Source organism: Ursus maritimus, unplaced genomic scaffold (genome assembly GCF_017311325.1).
Source record: "Ursus maritimus isolate PB19 unplaced genomic scaffold, ASM1731132v1 scaffold_6, whole genome shotgun sequence".
NCBI lineage: Eukaryota > Metazoa > Chordata > Mammalia > Carnivora > Ursidae > Ursus > Ursus maritimus.
The window spans coordinates 78,468,122-78,474,123 of record NW_024426774.1 but is presented as its reverse complement, the minus strand read 5'-3'; the positions used below and the strand labels follow the sequence as shown (position 1 = coordinate 78,474,123).

General features: G+C 47.3%; 1 long non-coding RNA gene across 1 annotated transcript; it reads right to left on the bottom strand.

Moving 5' to 3' along the window:
- Positions 1-1,722: 1,722 nt before the first annotated feature.
- Positions 1,723-4,918, bottom strand: LOC103670642. Its single transcript, XR_570627.1, has 3 exons — positions 4,899-4,918; positions 3,273-3,429; positions 1,723-1,770 (listed from the first exon to the last, which is right to left on the bottom strand). It is a non-coding gene; the product is annotated as an uncharacterized LOC103670642 (long non-coding RNA).
- Between the last annotated feature and the right edge of the window lie 1,084 nt (positions 4,919-6,002).

Sequence of the window (6,002 nt, the reverse complement as noted above, 5' to 3'; positions counted from 1 at the left end):
GCAACAAACCAGAGAATATTCTTCTATGTTTAGAAATGAGGCAACAGTGATACAAAGACAGACCACATGAGCTGTAGAATGAATGAGGTCATGTCACCCAGGCCCGATCAATCAGATGATCTCACGCTCACGGCCACAGTGAGCAGTCCAGAGAGGAGCACAGGACGTAGCTGAACAGAAATATCTGAGAAGATGATCTTTTCTCATGTGGATTGCTGTGCAAATATAAGGGTTGAGCTACCAGTGGTACTATGCCTACCACATGAAGAGAACCCATTAAAGAGACAAAGATAAGGCACCCTGACGATGGCCCCTGGATTTAGCCATGCCTGAAGCTGTGTTGTTCCCAGGTTTTACTTAACTTTACTGTCTTTTAAGCCAACAGATTCTCTTTCTCTCTCTCTCTCTCTCTCTCTCTCTCTCTCTCTCTCCCTCATATACTACTTTGAGATGGGTAGTCACTTGCAAAGAAAAAAAAAATTACTCATACAAGTGCTTAGTTATAAGGAGTGAGATTATATGCAAAAGTTTTATATTTTTATTCATCTTTATATTTTGACCATGATTTAAAAAAAAAAACAAAACAGAAAGTACCCTGGGTGAAAAACATATAAAATAGAAGTCTTGAATATTATCTTTATAAATACGTCAATGAGAGAAGTTGCCTGCTCATTTAATCCAAATGTGAAGTTAATCCTTGGTCAAATAGAGTCAAACAGGGGCTTTCCAAATTGGGATGTATAATAGGATTTTGTTGCTTTGAAAGCCATCCAAGGGAAATGCTTCCAAAACACAGAATGCTCAGTGAACCCACTCAGTCTTTCAATCCAAGAGAAAAATGTTTATAGCTGTGAAGCTATAAAAACACTTCCAAGAAACTGAAGTCAAGTGTTTTCTGGAAAATCGATTTGCTGCTTTGCACTCACTAAGATGTGTTATTAATAAAATGCCCATTAAACCGTGGCTCTGAGTTCTGGTCTGATTGCTCGTGGGCCAGAATTCTTATGCCGTCCTCGTTCACTCCAGAGCCTGTGAGATGCTCTCACCGTCTCAGTGTGAACAACACCGCGAGGCAGCCACTGCCACAGGCATAATCCAAACTCTGGTCTAGCAAAAGACATATTCTGCTAGAGAAACCCCAGCGGGCAAATGTAACAGTTCTGTGCCCAAGATCAGAGAGCTGTTCAGTGAAGGAGCTGGAATCAGAGACCCTGGTGGGGTGTCCCCAGCCCCATGTGCTCTGGGTCTCATTTGGAAATGAGGAGGAAAATCCGTGTGGCAAGCGTACCAGCCCCAAATCACGGCCATCCTCACCTCTGCATGTCAGAATAGAGCCAAGGCCACATGACCACCCTCCACGGCACTGTGATACTTGGGCCACTGGGATGACACTCGGCCCATGACAACAGTCCTCAGTTTCCACTGCCCCATGATTGTAAGTCAAGGAGTGTTGGTTCTGCAAGGAACTCACTGCTCACTTAGGGCTGCTTATTTTACACAGGGGAAAACAGGCCCACAGAGGGAATGTGATGTGTCCAAGGTCACACGGGCATGCCTGGTGACAGAGCTTGGACCCAAACCCAGATCTCTCTCACCTGCCGGGGCACTCCGCCTCTAGAACTTCTCTATCTTCGCACATGCTTGCCTTCCACCTGCTGCCCAATGCTGGACCTCCAGCTCGCGGTTAATCCTGCAGCGTGACAGGTGTGCAGACTGGCCGGGCTTTGCCTGACCCCAGCTCCGCCAAACTCTGGAGACATCGCTGTACCTCTAAGACAGGGATTTTTTTTTCATTTTCCTTTAGTTTTAAAAATCAGTTTTAATGCTTTAATAAGCAATTCTAAAGATGTCAATTTGAAAGCAGAGCTTGAATTATTTCATTTTGATTCATTTGTGTGGATGTGTATAAATACACACATATATACACAGATTCAGATACACACGTACATATGCATATATACATTTCCATATACAGAAATACATACAGAGAAGGGACGGAAGGGAAAGGAAAAAGGGATCATACCCCACAACACAGTAGCCGAAACTCAGTCCCTCTCTCCACCCCCAGCCCTGGTCAAGAGTTTAGCATTGCTCACATCCCTGTCTTTGACTACTACTGAAGATGTGGCGCCCTTTGCTCAGCGTGGCTTCCAGAAGCCCCTGCAGAAGTAGGACCCATGGTAGATCGCAGCAGCTGAGTCCAAAGCGGCCAGACTCCCAGAAGTCCCTTCAGGTGCTCTGCCCACTAGCTGTACTCTTTGAATTCCAGGTGAATATTTCTTGAGATTGGCAAACAAGAAAGAAAAGCAGGGATCGCATTGTGGCTTTGGGTGCAAAGTTACAGAGGTTGGGACTGTCAGATCCAAGTGGCAAAAAGGGACTCATCACTGTAGGACCAAAAGGCAAGCGCTCTGCAAGACGGCTGCGCTTGTGGAATGCTGGGAGGAAGAACAAATGAATCTTCAACGGCGAGGGGGCCGGGGGACATGAGGGAGGGGGAAGGGAGAGGAACAGTCCCAAAGCGGCTTGGGGCCGTGTGTGAGACTCATGCCCACAGGTACGGGAATGATTCCTCACCTCACTCTCCAGAGTAGAAGATTCTCACCAAGCCCCTAAGTCAAGCTAGCTGCCTGGGAATGATGGAGTATTGACCCCGACTGTGTGGTGCGGTCAGAGGACACGCTCCGGTGAAGAGGGTTCGCCTGGCTGCCCGGATCTGAACAGACCGCCAAAAAATGTTAAGTTTCCTTGTCCCCATCCTACGTGGCTGGGTAACCAGCTGCCCTTTATGTTCACACCAGGTGCTCTGATTGGAAAGCCTGACACGGTGACGGGGAGCCGTGTGCTGGCAAAGACGGGATGCACGGGACCCCAGGAGCAGGGAAACCTGTGGCCTGTGCTGATAAAGCCATCTACTCGCCTTCCCCGTGCGCCTACTGCGAACATGGGATTACACCTGTTAATTAAACACTTAATTGGTTTTCCCCTTGAAAGAGCTCTCTTCGGGTAATTGGAATATCTAAAAAACTGTTCTGGGGCTTGGGCGCTGGACAGGGAAGGCCTAGAAAACTCTCCTTTCATTGGTAGAAGAGGAGCGAGGTCAGCACTCAGATGTTCTCACATTTCATAGGGTTCAAACTGGGGAGGAAACTAATGATTCTGGACCAGCAGGTCACTACCACCCTCATACACACACACACACACACACACACACACACACACACACACACATCCCAAACCATCCCCTCAGAAGAAGAGCCTACACAACTGACCTGTCAATTCATGGTGACTTCTTAGAGTCCACATCCAAGCAGACCCTCGTGACCACGGCAAGGGTGACGGCCTTAACGAATGACAAATCTGGATGGCCCCGGAGGCTCATTTCCTCCCACCGGCAGCTGAGCTGGGAGCGGACTCGGTAGGTCTCAGCTGAATGGAAGAACAAGCTGCCATCACCCCCTGAGTTCTAGAAGCCTCCCCTCTCCCTCTAGGTCACTTTTCTGAGCAGAGAGCATCCATTTTCACATAGTCGCACGGTCTTTGTCCCTAGACCCCACGTAGAACTTTATGAGTGGGGGTCCCCTCTAGTAGACTAGACTTTCTGTGCCTGGCCCCAAATGCTACGTGATGAACACACCAGGACTAATGTGGGCTCTTAACCAAGACACGTGGCTCACTCTTTCTGAATATTCACTTCTGCTTTGTGTCATCTTTTTGTTTCCTCAATCTCCTTCAGTGGACTCTTCATGTTACTGTCAACACCTATAGGCCCAGTACCTGCTTCAGCCAGGCACTCCCCCTTTTAAAAGAGCTGATTTGAATCCTGTCTCTATTGGGAGGCCAGATATACAGGTATCAAAGGATAAATATACTCTTGGAGCAGACCAGAGAGCTTTCCTTTGTGGGAGAGATCAAAAAATCAGGAAAGGAACTAAGTCCCCCAAAGACCACAAGACTTTTGAGCCTCTGTAACTAGGATGTTGGAACATCAGAAATGACAGAGGAGAGAGCCACACTATAGTAAGAAGGACCTTTCCAGGGGTCCATTCGGTAGAGTGAGCCCAGAAAGCCTTGTTCACCTACAGTGAGAGCTGTCTCTCAAATCTGGCCCCCCTGTGCTGCAGGCAGCTTTCTCTGGCACTTTGTAGAAGGATGCTTTGCAGAAGCCATTAGCAGGGCCTCCCCTGATGAAGGAGCGCCCAGCTGGAGCCCTGCAGTATCTGACCTATCGTGCAATAGCCAACAGGAGAGCGAAGGGCTCCACACCAGCCCGCACATAGTGCCCACACGGTCACGACTGAATGAATGAGAGCATGAGCGAGTGAACGAATGAGAACACAGGGATCTAGAGCACTAGAAACCCAGTTCATGGAGCTCATGGGATTCTGCCAGTAGGACTCAGTCCTTTACAGATGATCCTTAACAATACAGAGAATCTTTCGAGCTGCTGTGTCGGCTGAATTAAAATTGAGAAATGTAATAGATCGAGCAGTACGCAGAAGCCGTTAAGGTCGACCCATGAAGAGGACCAGGAGTAGGGAAGACACATCGCCAGAGCTCTCTAGGGCAGCGTCTGTGGCCAGTTCCTCCATGAGAAGTATCAGTGCTTAACATCAGGACGATACTGTGCATACACTTGTGCGTTACGCTGAATCGGACGTATACGTATTCATGCAGACCTTTGGCTCTCTGGATTTGGTGATCAAATACTCTTTTTGTGGTTATTATAAAATCCTGAGTCCAAGGACTTCTTTGGGCATTAGTGAGGAGCTGTAGCTGAACCAGGCAGAGGCAACATCTATAGGCCCAGGGCACACAGAGGGTAGTCCAAGGAAGCAACGTTCACAAAAATAGGGCCTAAATAGAGCCGATTCAGGTATGTAGGGGCCACCACTTACCCAGGGACATTATAACATCTGCAGCAGCCGGCCTCCAAGATGACCCTCTCCAGATGATCCTCACTTTCTAGTAGCCATGTGTAACCTGCAGAAATAACAATAGGGGCCTCCTAAGGCTAAGTCACAAACAGCATTGTAGCTTCCACAGGGGTATTTAGGACACACATTCCAAAGGAAGCCAGGCATGTTATGAAGACACGCAAGCTGCCCTGTGGGGAATGCTCATGACAGGGAACTGAGGTCCCCACCAACAGCCAGCATGACTTGGTCAGCCTCGAGCCTTCTTGGAAGCAGAACTCACAGCCCCAGTCAAACCTTCAGATGATAGCAGCCCTGGCCGGCATGGTAACTACAACCTCGTAAAGGTCCTGAGCCAGAATGCAGCTGGGCCAGTACTCCTGAATCACTGGCCCTCAGAGACTATGAGCTAATAAATGGTTGTCCTTGTTCGAGCAAGAGAAATGTATTAAACAGCTATAGATAACTAATACAGTGTCTGTTTCAGCTGTGCAGAAGGCATTTTTCACTCAATTCCAAACTCTTAACTCTATTAACTGAATAGTTGAGAGTGGCAAATATATGGCTTATGTATCCACTACCCCAATCCTCTTCATTTTTTTATAATAATATTTTTTATTGTATTATGTTAGTCACCAAACAGTACATCCCTGGTTTTTGATGTAAAGTTCCATGATTCATTTCTTGCGTATAACACCCAGTGCACCATGCAATACGTGCCCTCCTCACTACCCACCACCAGCCTATCCCATTCCCTCACCCACCTCCCCTCTGAAGCCCTCAGTTTGGTTCTCAGAGTCCATAGTCTCTCATGCTTCATTCCCCCTTCTGATTACCCCCCTTTCTTTATCCCTTTCTTCTCCTACTGATCTTCCTAGTTCTTATGTTCCATAGATGAGAGAAACCATATGATAATTGTCTTCATATTCAAAAAATACAGGAGAATTTTAGAATACAAAATTAAAAAACTCAACAATATATGTGTGTACATATATATACGTACATACACACACGTATACATGCACACTCACACACACACACACACACGTTACTATCTCTTTCTGCCCCCCCAGTCACACACAAATA